Here is a 14,628-nt window from a genome sequence, read left to right on the forward strand (position 1 = left end):
GTTCAGGAAAGCTGTCATACTAAAGAGAGATTCAGCTGGAGGGGGACTTCGGTTTGTCGGATTTAGCAAATTAAAATATAGGATGTCCTGTTAAGCACAAATTTCAGATAAAGAACCTGTTTTTCTTTGTGTTTTAAAAGAATGCTGTGGGGCTGGAGAGATGGCTCAGAGGTTAAGAGCACTGGCTGTTCTTCCAGAGGACCTGAGTTCAATTCCCAGCACCCACATGGTGGCTCACAACCATCTATAATGAGATCTAATGCCTTCTTCTGGCCTGCAGACATAAATGCAGGCAGACCACTGTATACATAATGAATAAATAAATCTTAAAAAAAAAAAAGAATGCTGTGTTACGTGTTGTATTTGTACTGCATCTGGCAAATGAAGAGGAAACCAGCCGTCCTCCATTTTTGACTGGGAAGACAGAATTCTGCCTGGTTTTAGCCTTGATCTCTTTTTGCAGGGTATGCTGGGGGCTCCCACAGCTTCCCCAATACTCTGAGAGCCAGAGTGAGCTCTAGAGAGCTGAGGACAGGCAGCTACCATCCGAGCTGAGCCACAGAAAGTTGAGTCAGAAGCTCCGTCTCTGCCCCTCCACGGCCCCCGCTCTAGGTCCTGCCTGAACCCCAGCTTCCTCCTCATCACGTACCCGACCCTCCGTGGCCCGCCTGTAGCTGGGACCTGTTTTCCAGCTGTTCCTGGGGTCTAGGATCCGGCAGCAGCTGGGCCCAGACACAGTGGGAGGTAAATAGCTCCTCCAAGCTGCGGCTGCTGTGCTACAAACCTTGCTGCCAGAGTCGGGAGGCCTGCATCTGGGCTTCATTAATCCCCCCCACACCACGGCCCACAGCGGGTGGGGAGGGGCCGGCCCGGGAGAGAGAGGGCCAGAGCTGGCAGGCCTCAGAGCAGCACTGGGGGCCGATCCAGAAGGGAAGAGGTGGGTGAGTGTGTGGGGTGTGGTGGGGGTCACACCAGGGCTGCAATCTAAACAAAACAAAACAAAAACAACCAAACAGCAGGCTATTGAGGGGGTGAGTGGATGTAAGGAGCCCACATCTAAGAGTCGAGCCCCCCACGCTGGCACTGCCTGTCTGTCTGTCTGCTGCCCACAGTCTTCCTGATACTCCTTCCTCAATTCTCAGTCCCACTGAGAAACAGGGACAGGGGGCCACTTTTGAATTGGACAGATGGAGAGTTTGGAAGGGAAAAAGCCGAGGCGACCCACCCAAAATACCACCCCAGCTGTGCAGGGGGCAAGCAGAGAGCCCTGCCCAGACTGTGGGCTCTTTTTTCCACAGAAATTGCCTCACCCCACCTGGCAAAGCTTTTCCAGAACTCAAACCAGGCAGGCAAAGGAAGACGCAGAAGGCACTGGCGCCCTCCCCGCAGTGTCATATAAGGCAATAGGCTCCAGCACAGTGCTCAGGCCAGACCAGGCCAGGCCAGTGTTGGGCTCTGTCCCGCCTACCTCCAAGGGGCCTCTGTAAGACCAGGACACTGGATCGGCACACAGAGGCACCCAAGGCACTAGGAAATTAGGAACAATGTTCTTTTCTAAACCTAGGGCAGAGGATTCAGGTACTCTGCTGTCTGGGCAGTTCTCATAAGGGACTGGCCGCTGCAGAAGCATCCAGGAAGGCAGAGGATCCCACTGGGATGTTGTTAGGACAGCATCCACAGGCCAGGCCAGCATCCCGCCCTCCTGCCACCCCACAGTGCTCTGTCTTCACTCCCTCAGAAGGGAACCAGGCCCTGCTGAGGCTGAACTGCCCTAAAAGGCTACCAGGCATCTGGCCAAAGGCGTGAGCTGCCTTTTCCAGTGTGTCCAGGGCAGCCCAGGATGCAGCAGCCTTGGCCTGTTCCTCTATGGAAATGCTGCCCGACACCTTGCTGCATGGTGTCTGGCGTGGCCTACATCTCCAGAGCTACAGACACCTGTACGACCACTGGTTCCTTGGTCCCTGATGGGAATCATCTTTTTCTGATATTGTTTTTGCTTTTTCAAGGCCTTTTGATCCCTTTGAATTCCCTCTCCTGTGTGCAAGGTGTGAGAGAGAGGCTCAACTTTTTTTTTTTTTTTTTTTTTTTTTTTTTTTGAGACAGGGTTTCTCTGTGTAGCGCTGGCTGTCCTGGAACTCACTCTGTAAACCAGGCTGGCCTTGAACTCAAGAGATTCCCCCTGCCTCTGCCTTCTGAGTGCTGGGATTAAAGGCGTGCACCACACTGCCCTGTGGGAATTATCTTGAATGTGTGTGCTCTCCAGGCAGGAAGCACCAGGGTTTGGACTCAGCAGTTTGTGGACTCTTTCCTAACACCTCCACTTCCATCCTGCCTGCATCTGCAAGCCACCACGCAGTCTGGTTATCCACTTGTGTTGTACAATCATGTGGAAGAGGTGGAGGGAGGAGGAGGAGGAGGAGGAGGAGGAGGAGGAGGGGCACACACAGTGTGGACTGAAAGAGAGGGACATAGTGACCATTGATCTGGGCACCAGATGGCCACACAGCAAGACGAGGCTACAACCACTCACATCACACACACGCTGTTCTCCACGATGTGTGTGAGCCCAGGAGCCTGCTGCACGGGTCCATCTCCAGCAGAGTTCAGAAACAGTCAGATGAAAGATCACTAGGAAAGTGGTTTCCTTTGCAGAAGGAATGACGGGGGGGGGGGGTTTCTAAGGAGATTTCTGGGGACCAGGTGACGTTCTGTCCAGATACTGAGTGGTAGGTAGTTCACAGATGGCAAACTCAAGATCCTATGCAAGTCCTTGAGCACTCACTCACCTATGTATGACACATGTCCTTTTCTTCATGCACAAGTAAACAAAATGGCACCTATATGCAATGGACACCTAAGGCAAAGCCACACTAGCCTGACCTCTTGTCTACTGCTCCTGGACTCACAGTCATCATTTAAAGCTGTGGCCCTTCCCCCCACGTGATCACTTCCGTCACAGAAGTGCAACATCTGCCTGCCAAGCTGGTCCAGCCCATTCACTGGATAGACAAAAGAAGCTCTTCCTACATTTTGCCAAAAATCTGCCCTTCTGGGACTCTGACCAGGATTCTGGAGTCTGTGCTCTGGGAGCCGTCTGGTGGGTAGGGCCGTGCCCATCCTTGAAAGCCTTTGCTGTACTCAGATGGCTGTCTCCCAAAGGCCCGACTGCCTCCCTTTTCCATCTTTTTGACCACTGTGTCCCTGGAAGGCGCTGGGCTGTCTGTGTTCCTTGTCGAGTGAGCCACTCTGCTCAGGGAACCCAAGGGGCTCAAAGCAGGCAACAGACTGAACCCAAGTCTTTTTCTTTTTTTCACGTCTTCCTGTCAAACAATTTCTCAGACCCTGTTCTTAATGGTGCAGCAGGGGCCTCTCCTTCCAACTCAGCCCTTCATTATGGTCGGCTGAGATCTCCTGGAATCTTCAATTTGCTGTCGGTTATATTCACGTTGTCTATGAATCTAACCATTGTTCCACTAATCGCCTCATTCAAGACATTGGTTTTGCTCCACCCAGACGACCCTTTAGTAAAGGTTGTGAACTAGGTGGCCACAGGAGGCTGCCCTGCAGGTGGGCTCGTCGGCTTGCGTGTCTATGTTGTCCCCAGGACGTGATGACAGCTTTATCAAATGCCCCAGGAATCTCCAGACAAGCATTCCCCAGTCCCCTCTGGAAGCTGGGGCAGTAGGTTTGTTCTGAGGACACCTAGACACCAGGGTGTCCTTTCCTAAGCATAGACTCACCCACCATTCCTGGGAATGATGTTAAGGGGGCTTGCCTCTCAGAACCTCCCAACGAAGGGCCGGGACACCCCACCTGCGCGTGCGCACACACACACACACACACACACACACACACGCACGCGCACACACACACACACACACACACACACACACACACACACACTCCTGTTGCGGGAGAGCAGAGGAGATGACTCACTCCACACTGTCAGAGCTGTCATGTGTCACTTCCACACTGAGACTTCAGCTCCCTCCAACCACTTGATTCCATATATAAAACATTCTTCTCTCCACGGAGAAGACAGCAGTGAAATACGAAGGCTGAAGTGTGGAAGCTGCACTATCGGCCCCCCAACAGCACCCCTCACGCAAAGCCAGCTGCGCAGGCGCAGCCCTCCTAGTCCTGTCTCTGACCCAGGCTACTCGCGCTTTGCTCTGTGCTCGGCTTTCCAGTTCCTTCCCTATCTTTCAAACCTAAGGGCAGGGGAGAGCAGGGCTGAACTGCAGGGGTCCAGGAGCCTGCACTAGACCCCCCCCCCCCCCCCCGTGCCCTTCCTGCCTTTTCTGCACAAAGGTCAGGACCGGCTCTCCCAGCCGCCAGAGCCACCTTGCCTTGAGAATCTGCAGCTCAACACCCCATTGCTTCTGTGCGGCCTGAGGTGCTCACCCAGCCTCAGAGGGCACAAACACGGGCGGGCGGCCGGCGGTCCTTCTCATCCCCCTAGCCCAAGGCTCAACCAAGCCAGCTAACTGTGCCCCACCCCCACCCCCACCCCACCAAGGTGTGAGGAATGTCAGTCTGAGTCAGTCAGTCAGGTGAAGAGAAGGGGAAGGAAGGGAGCTTCTCCAGGACACTCTGAAGCAGATGCTCAGCAGTTCAGATGGCTGCAAAATTTTAGGATATGGCAGACATGCGGGAGTGCATGGGAGGGGTTGGGGGTCACAGAAAGGAGTTTGGGAGAGAGAGGAGGTATGGGACAGTAAGCACAAAGGCCCTGGATCATTAGGCTGGGCTGCTTGGATGGTATGCCGAGGGTGAGGATTTTTAAAATGTCTGTGTATGTGTTAGGCCTGCATTTATGTATGTGCACCACGTGTGTGCTTAGTCCTGAGGGGTCAGAATATCTCCGATACCGACACTGGAGTTACAGGTAGCTGTGAGCTGGGACACCAAACCTAGGTCCCTCTGTGAGAGCCGAGAGCCGCACGTGGTTTTAACTGCTGGGTCTGTAAGGATTTTCAGCAAAGGAGGGACTGATAGTGTACTGGAAGGAAAGTCACATTCCTGCACAGTGGTGGATGGATGATACTCCAGAGCAGGAAAGAAGATGGCCAGATTCTCCAGGAGAACTGGAGGGCGCTGGAGGACAGGCCTTAGCCAGAAAAGACACACTGTCAGGATCTAGAATTAGGGGTCTGGTGGGAAGGAAAGAGGTGAAGTTGGAGGGGTCGGAGGGGAGAGACCCCGCTGTGTGTCAGGAGTGGAGAAGCTCGTCAACAGCTTTGGAGTCGGCTGGGAGCCTGGGGAGGCTGACCAGCCACCCAGAGTGGAAGCCTGCAGGGGTCAGGGGCTCCATTTCATGAGGTCACTCAGTTTTAGGGCAGGTAAATAAATAACCAAATAAAAATAAAAAGGAAAGGAAACATGACTGCTCCTAGGTGTGTATGGCGGTGGAGAAGGCTGACTGTAGATATGTGGGAGAGCACAGCCAGAGGCAGACGCGTCTGAGAGAGTCCAGAGTGGGCATGACCAGACTGAGGAGACGGGGAGGGGAGAGAGGGCAACCAGTGCAGCTGCCAGGGGGTCCAGAGCAGATGAAAAAAGGCCAGGCAACCAACATGATTGGCGTATATAGGGAAGGGAAGGCCAGGCTGCTGGGCTGGAGAGTTCAGGGCAGGGGCTGGGGTAGGTCGGTGAGGAGGACCCTGTAAGAGGTAGGGACTGAAGGATGCAGGGAGAACCTGGAGGCCAAAGTCTGCTTTGATGTGGTAAATAGGCAGCTCAGCTGTTTGTCCCAGGTTTGAAACCTAACAGTAAGGCTAAAGCAGAAGTAGGAAGGGATTAACAGTGGGCAAGAGGTACAGGAACTGATTTAGATTTAGAACCTGCATGCTATGTGGAGCTGAGAGCAGCCGAGGCGGGCCCTCTGGTCCTGCCTCAGACAATCAGCAGGAGTGCAGACCGAAGGAGGAGGGTCCAGGGAAAGCTCCCGGGCACCTGCACATGTCCCTGCTTTGATCCCAATATCCAAACCAGCCTCCAGGCTGCCTGCATTTCTTCATCCGCTAACTCCTTCGGGGATCAAGGAGACTGAACGTCCTTGGTCGATCACTTCAAACTGAAAAGATGCTGAGAGGATATGGGGGAAGGAGGATCCAGAATTCACGGGGCCAACAGACAACAGGCAGCAGTGGTCCTAGGAAGAACCTGGTTCAGGAATAGCCTCGATGGGGCTGCTGTCCCTAGGGTTCCTTCCTCACGAGCATCCAATTGGATCTAACCTCCCCGCCCCACAACACACCTAGACAGGGTTTCTCTGTGTAGCCCTGGCTGTCCTAGATCTTATTCTGTAGACCAGGCTGGCCCGGAACTCAGAGATCTGCCTGCCTCTGCCTCCGAGTAGTGGGATTAAAGGTGTGCACCAGCACAGCCCTTTGGATCTAACTCTTGGGAGCTGGGACAAAGGCATAGTCCCTCCAGCCTAGGGAGACACAATAAAGAATTTTCACCAACACAGGAAGGATGGCCAAATTTGAGGAACTCTCTCAATTCCATAAAAACAAATGAATAAACAAACAAACAAAAGTACACAGCACCACAGCAGAGATAAGAAAAACAAATGGCAGCCGGGTGGTGGTGGTGCATGCTTTTAATCCCAGCACTCGGGAGGCAGAGGCAGGCGGATCTCTGTGAGTTCGAGGCCAGCCTGGGCTACCAAGTGAGTTCCAGGAAAGGCGCAAAGCTACACGGGGAAACCCTGTCTCGAAAAAACCAAAAGAAAAGAAGAAAAACAAATGGCATTCACTTATTCCCAGTATTTACAGAACATTCTTCACATTCTAGAGGAGACAAGACAGCCCTCCAGGCAGGTTGCTGCCACTCTGTAGGAAGAGGGGACAGTTAACATAGGAACAACCTCATTTCAGCTGCAGGGACATAAAAACAAGTAAGGTTCCTTGAGTAGGGAGGAGTCTCTAAGGCGGTGACAGGTGGGCAGAGACAACCATGATTGAGAGTGGGCATCTCCTGCTAGACAAAAACGACACTCACTCACAGAGATCTACCTGCCTCTGCCTCCCGAGTGCTGGGACTAAAGACGTGTGTTTGAGTTAGAGCCTCAGAACCTACAGGTGAAAGGAGAGGACTCCTCAAGTTGTCCTCTGGCCTCCATGTGTGTACTGTGGTACCTGTGCACACGTAAGAGCGTGCGCACACACGTGCGCGCACACACATACACACACACACACACACACACACACACACACACACACACACACTAAATAAGTATAAATGAAATGAAGAGAAAAAATTCATGCAACAAAAGTGATTCTGTAAACAAGGCTGTCAGAGAAAAAGCCATCACATTTGGAAGAGATGAGCCCGAAAGGTAAAGGCACTTATGCTTACGCTGATCCCAATACCCTGAGATCTGTTCCCTCCAACAGTGCTGGCATAACATTTTACAGATAATTTTGTTTTTGTTCTTTGCTTGCTAATTTGAGACAAGGTCTCATGTAGCCCAGGTTTGCTTCAAACTCACTAGGTAGCAAAGGCTAGCCCAGAACTATCCTCCCTGCACTTTGCAAGTGCTAGAATTACAGGTGTGTGACATCACAACTACTCTGTTTTTTGCTTTGTTTTGCTTTTTGAGAAAGGGTTTCATGAAGCCCAGGTGGCCTTGAACTTCTGCCTCAGTCTCTGAAGTGCTGGGGTCATATAGACTAGGTCTACCACCCTCAGGTTACCCAAAGTTTTATAGCATTATAGCCTATTTTCCCCGGTTAGCATTATTTCACTACTCTTTCTTCCACTGCCTCCCCCCAAACCACCACTGGGGATGGAACCCCAGGCCTTCATGCGTACAGAGGGAGCGTTCTACCTACTGGGCCATATCCCTAGCCTCTTTTCTAGCTTTCTTGTTTTGTTTTGTTTTTGAGACAGGATATATAGCCCTCGCTGGCCTGGTACTCACTCTATAGACCAGGTTGGCCTCAAACTGCCCGTCACTGCTTCCCCAGTCCTGGGATTAAAAGCATGTGCTTCCAGTTCCTGGCCAAGTTTATTTTGTATTAAGTGTGTGTATGTGTATGTCTGTGTGTGGATTTGTGTACAGTGCTGGGGCTTCAGAGTCAACATACTCCTGGAGCTGAGTCACAGGTGGTTGCGAAGCGAGTTCTGGGAACTGAAGTCAGGTCCTCTGCAAGTGTCTGAGCTCTTAACTACTGAGCCATCTCTCCAGCCCAAGTTGGCCCATTTTTAAGTCTACTCGGTTCTGCTCCTTGGCCCTCCTGAGGAGGCACGGAGCAAACACGCACTGTGAACCTGAGAGCGGGGCCTGTCTCCTCACATCTTGTCAACATGGGCGAGAAGCTTCTTTTAGCTCTGTGCTGGTCTGCCAGGGGAAGAGCTCTGGGTCTTTGTCAGGGTGGGTTTTGTGACATGTTTTAATAAACCTTCGTCCACACCTCCACTGGACCAGGCAGTCTAAGTGGGTCTGATTTCTCCCTCTCCTCTGAAGGCCACAGTGCGGCAGCATGCCTAGGATGTTTAATAAACAGTCACAGGCGGTGAAGGAGGCAGGTCCCTGGAGCCTGGGAACATTTATGTTCAGCAGAGAAATGCGCCCATGCCCTCCTCCATCTTCCTGATGGGGCTCCTTCCAGTGGCAGCAGGGGTTGGACCCGCACAAGAGCACACACTAGAGAGCCTAGCTGAAGGCAGAACAGTGTGCTGTTCTTTTCAACAATTCTGTGGCCCATCCACGTAGGGTCACCTTCCCCATGCTGATATCCCTTCAAGAACCCCCTCTTTCCATTAGCCCCACTTCAGGTGCTTGCTTTACAGTTTTTTTTTTTCATTTGTCATGGTTAATTAAGTTAGGCACTTCAATATACTGTGGAGCGTCCTCTGAAGTCTTGGTCAAGACAGGAGTGCTGAATGCACCACACGCATCCATGGACGTGGACGTCAGTGGGAGTTCTTGCTTTGTCCCTAACCAGTCAAGCAGATTCAGAGTGTGACAGCTTCTACACAACAACCCTTCTTCCTGGGGTCAGTCTGGGCACTGAGCCCAGTGAGGCTGCCCCAGCAAGGGCAGAGCCAGGCAGCCAGCAAGCTCTTGTGTTACCACCATTGCTGCCCTAACTAAAGACCCACAGCAAGATGTGAGAAAGAAGTAGAAGCTCTTTATGAGCCGATTTGGAAGGACTGCCAAAACATACCTCGAAGTGAAAGAACCTGCAGGGAGCCTCTGCACACACAGGAGTGAAGAACCTGCAGGGAGCCAGGCACACACAGGAGTGAAGAACCTACAGGGAGCTGTGCACACACAGGAGTGAAGAACCTGCAGGGAGCCAGGCACACACAGGAGTGAAGAACCTGCAGGGAGCCTCTGCACACACAGGAGTGAAGAACCTGCAGGGAGCCAGGCACACACAGGAGTGAAGAACCTACAGGGAGCTGTGCACACACAGGAGTGAAGAACCTACAGGGAGCTGTGCACACACAGGAGTGAAGAACCTGCAGGGAGCTGTGCACACACAGGAGTGAAGAACCTGCAGGGAGCCTCTGCACACACGGGAGTGAAAGAACCTGCAGGTAGTTGTGCACACAGGAGTGAAGAACCTGCAGGGAGTTGTGCACACACAGGAGTGAAGAACCTGCAGGGAGCTGTGCACACACAGGAGTGAAGAACCTGCAGGGAGCCTGTGCACACACAGGAGTGAAGAACCTGCAGGAAGCCTGTGCACACACAGGAGTGAAGAACCTGCAGGGAGCCAGGCACACACGGGAGTGAAGAACCTGCAGGGAGCCAGGCACACACAGGAGTGAAGAACCCGCAGGGAGCTGTGCACACATGGGAGTGAAGAACCTGCAGGGAGCCTCTGCACACACAGGAGTGAAGAACCTGCAGGGAGCCAGGCACACACGGGAGTGAAGAACCTGCAGGGAGCCTCTGCACACACAGGAGTGAAGAACCTGCAGGGAGCCTGTGCACACACAGGAGTGAAGAACCCGCAGGGAGCTGTGCACACACGGGAGTGAAGAACCTGCAGGGAGCCAGGCACACACAGGAGTGAAGAACCTGCAGGGAGCCAGGCACACACAGGAGTGAAGAACCTGCAGGGAGCTGTGCACACACGGGAGTGAAGAACCTGCAGGGAGTTGTGTACACACAGGAGTGAAGAACCTGCAGGGAGCTGTGCACACACAGGAGTGAAGAACCTGCAGGGAGCCAGGCACACACAGGAGTGAAGAACCTACAGGGAGCTGTGCACACACAGGAGTGAAGAACCTACAGGGAGCTGTGCACACACAGGAGTGAAGAACCTGCAGGGAGCTGTGCACACACAGGAGTGAAGAACCTGCAGGGAGCCTCTGCACACACGGGAGTGAAAGAACCTGCAGGTAGTTGTGCACACAGGAGTGAAGAACCTGCAGGGAGTTGTGCACACACAGGAGTGAAGAACCTGCAGGGAGCTGTGCACACACAGGAGTGAAGAACCTGCAGGGAGCCTGTGCACACACAGGAGTGAAGAACCTGCAGGAAGCCTGTGCACACACAGGAGTGAAGAACCTGCAGGGAGCCAGGCACACACGGGAGTGAAGAACCTGCAGGGAGCCAGGCACACACAGGAGTGAAGAACCCGCAGGGAGCTGTGCACACATGGGAGTGAAGAACCTGCAGGGAGCCAGGCACACACAGGAGTGAAGAACCTGCAGGGAGCCAGGCACACACGGGAGTGAAGAACCTGCAGGGAGCCTCTGCACACACAGGAGTGAAGAACCTGCAGGGAGCCTGTGCACACACGGGAGTGAAGAACCTGCAGGGAGCCTCTGCACACACAGGAGTGAAGAACCTGCAGGGAGCCTGTGCACACACAGGAGTGAAGAACCCGCAGGGAGCTGTGCACACACGGGAGTGAAGAACCTGCAGGGAGCCAGGCACACACAGGAGTGAAGAACCTGCAGGGAGCCAGGCACACACAGGAGTGAAGAACCTGCAGGGAGCTGTGCACACACGGGAGTGAAGAACCTGCAGGGAGTTGTGTACACACAGGAGTGAAGAACCTGCAGGGAGCTGTGCACACACAGGAGTGAAGAACCTGCAGGGAGCCTGTGTACACACAGGAGTGAAGAACCTGCAGGGAGCCAGGCACACATGAGCACTGAGACGGGAGGTGGCAGGTGGCGTGTGTCTGGGACATGTTATTCCTATCCACTCACTCCTTGGTACCTTCTAAACTTGGTACTACTTGAATGCTCTATTTAGAAAATAAGTAAAATAACATTTAAAAAATATTACTATTATTGTTGTATGTGAATACACGTGTGCCCACATATGCATATGGAATCCAGAGATCAACTCTGGATATCTTCCTCAGTTGCTCTTTGCCTTATATTTAGAGAAAAGTTCTCTGTTTTATTAGGTTTCTACTGCTGTGATAGACCAAAAGCAACTTGGGGGAGGAAAACGTTTATTTCAGCTTCCAAATCATAGTCTGTCATGAAGGGCAGTCATGGCAGGAACTCAGGTAGAAACCTGGAGGCAATGACTAAAGCAGAGACCGTGGCGAACACTGCTATCTGACTTGCTATCCAGGTTTGCTCAGCAGGCTTTCTTATACCATCCAGGTCCACCTGCCCAGGGGTGGTACTGCCCACAGTGCACTGGGCCCACCCATACAAGTCATCAATTAAGAAAATGCTGCACAGGCCTGCCTACAGGCCAACCTCACAGGGGCATTTTCTTCATTGAGGTTCCTCTTCCCAGGTGACTCTAGCCTGTGCCAAGTTGACAAAAACCTAACCAGGATAGTCTCTGATCGAATCTGGAGCTTGACAGTTTGCCTAGCTAGGCTGGCAGGGCAAACACCTGAGACCCTCCTGCCTCTGTTTCTGCCTCCCAGGGCTGAGATTACAGCCGTTGTGTGTGGCCACACCTGACTTTTACACGGGGGCTGGGCATCCAAACTCAGGTTCTCATGACTGTACAGCAGGACTGTACCTGCTGAACCATCTCTTCACTCAGCCCCCGCCTCCCCTCCCCTCCCTTCCCCTCCTCTTCTTTTGACACAGTATCACAATATAGTTTAGACTGGCCTGGAATTCATTATGTAGCTCAAGCTACCTTTCCAATTCAAGAGTCCTCTGCCTCAACCTCTCCAGCACTCAGGTTATAGGCCACCATGCCTGCCTTTTTTGGGGGTTGGGGTGGGCAAGATCTCACTATGTAGGCTGGGTTTACCTTGAACTCAAGATCTTTTTGCCTTAGCCTCCTGAGAGCTGGGATAACAGGGGTTTGCCACCATGGCCGGCTAATCCAAATAAATAACATTCATCCAAATGAGAAACCCTCTTCCACAGCCAAACTTGTGGCCTAGGGCATTCTGTTGACACATCTGTCTGAAATACAGGTGAAGGATGTTCCACTGTCCTCACTGTCATTCAAGAGGTACTTGTCATAGGCCTAGGAATACAAAGAGAAGCTACAAAGACACTGATTCCCCAGATCAGCCTAAAGCATGGCTGGAAGAATGAGCACACTCATGGATTTGGATATGACAACACCACCTTCAAGTCTCACAGGAAATGATGGATTATTAATGTAAAACATTAGCATTGCATCCACACTCCTTTTCAGGGGTGGGGGTGGGGGAATTCCAGTTAGATCTGTCTCATATATAGGAAAAGTAGATTCTGAGTGGAATTAAGAGATACTGGGCACAAAGTACAGAAAAAGAATTTACTATAATCAGTACTGAGAGAAAATAGTTCTTTTCCTCCTCCTCCTCCTCCTCCTCCTCCTCCTCCTCCTCCTCCTCCTCCTCCTTTTTTTATGTTTCTCAAGACAGAGTTTCTCTGTGTAACAGCTCTGGCTGTCCTGGAACTCCTTTGTAGACCAGGCTGGCCTCGAACTCACAGAGATCCGCCTGGCTCTGCCTCCAGAGTGCTGGGATTAAAGGCATGCGCCGCTGCTGCCACTACCACCTGGCTGCGAATAGCTCTTTTATGTGTGTGTGGTTTTAGGCAAGGCCTTCCTATTCAAGATGCAAAGATTACATCATACAGAAGTCCCAGGCAGTGTTCTGTACTGTCCACACCATGTTCCTGCCAATCTAAGTCTGTCCTAAAACTCTGTTATTGAGGGACTGAAGGATCAGCTCATCAAGAGGACACTTGATCTAAGCAGGGTCATGCTCTAGCTTTGATCCCTAGAAATGGACCACCCCAATTATTGAAAAAACAAAAGCAAAAGCCAGTTTACTGAAAGAAACCACAAACACACACACACACACACACACACACTTATAGGCTGGGCATGGTTTTCCATGCCTGCCATCTCAGCCAGCACTCAGGAGGCTGAGGCAAGTTCTAGGCCAGCCTGGGATCCATTGCAGGATCTTGTCTCAAAGAACAAAATGACAACAACAATTTTAAAAATGGCCCAGGAAGATGATCACTGGGGAAAGGTGCTTGCCGCCAAGCCTGGTGACCTGAATGTGATCCCTGGGTCCCACCCGGGGAAAGGAGAGAGCTGTCTTCCATAAGCTGTCCTCTGACTTTGACACACATGCTGTGGCATGCATGTATTTATTTACACAGATACATAAAATAAGTAAATGTAACAAAAATTAAAACCAGAGCTGGAGAGACGGCTCGGAGGTTAAGAACACTTGCTGTTCTTGCAGAGGACCTGGGTTTCAGTCCCAGTACTCAAATGGCAGCTCAGCAATTGTCTCTAATTCCAGTTCCAGGGAATCCAACACCCTCTTCTGGCCTCCTCGAGCACCAGGCACACATGTGCATAGACACACGTGCAGGCAAAAACACCCACACACATAGAGTAAAACTAAATTTGTTTGTTTTTGTTTTTTCAAGACAGGGTCCCTCTGTGTAGCTCTGGCTGTTCTGGAATTGGCTTTGTAGACCAGGCTGGCTTTGAACTCACAGAGATCCGCCTGCCTCTGCCTCCCAAGTGCTGGGATTAAAGGCATGTGCCACCACCGCCCAGCAAAATTAAATTTTGAAAAATTAAAAAAACAACTTTCAAAAAAAAGACAATTTACAATCTTAGGAGAAAATACACTGTAACAAATATGATAAGTGACATGTAAATCAATGTAGTTAATAAGAAGATAAATTACCTGATAGAAAAATGGGTAAGGAGTAGCAGAAGGAATTCACCGTAAGGGTACCACAAACAGCCAATAGAGGTGAAAAGCTGCTCCATTTCATTGGCAGTCAGGGAGGTGAGAATAAAAACATGGGATGACATTTTCTACTCATCAGATTGACTACAACTTAAAACTGAAATCGAGGATATGCAGTGTTAGTGCATGGAGGGCATTCATCTTCATGTATTAGTGGCTGGTCCACCTCTCTCTGCTGGTGTCAGTCAGGCTGAGAGGAAGAGCTAAGGCAGCCTCTGCTACCTTCCAGGTGTCCTGGGGAAATCAAGTGGGGGTAGGGTGAGGTGGGGGAAGTGACTGCTTTAAAATGACCCAGACAGCTCAATGGCTGTCATGAAGCTGACACAAAGATGCAGCCAACAATAAGGGTTTAGAATTCTGAAGGCAGCGAGCACAGGTTTAAGTATGAAAGGTGTGGTGAAGGGGAGAAGCCTCCAGGATCATCATCTCCAGCCTGCAATCTGGAGCGCAGGTGCTG

The 14,628-nt window shown here is 51.6% G+C and overlaps 1 protein-coding gene across 1 annotated transcript in view; it reads right to left on the reverse strand.

The window, feature by feature from the left end:
* The window catches only part of Fam178b (family with sequence similarity 178 member B), a 137,235-nt gene that overhangs the window by 27,657 nt on the left and 94,950 nt on the right, over positions 1-14,628 (reverse strand).

This window comes from Peromyscus leucopus, chromosome 16_21, assembly GCF_004664715.2.
Source record: "Peromyscus leucopus breed LL Stock chromosome 16_21, UCI_PerLeu_2.1, whole genome shotgun sequence".
Lineage (NCBI taxonomy): Eukaryota > Metazoa > Chordata > Mammalia > Rodentia > Cricetidae > Peromyscus > Peromyscus leucopus.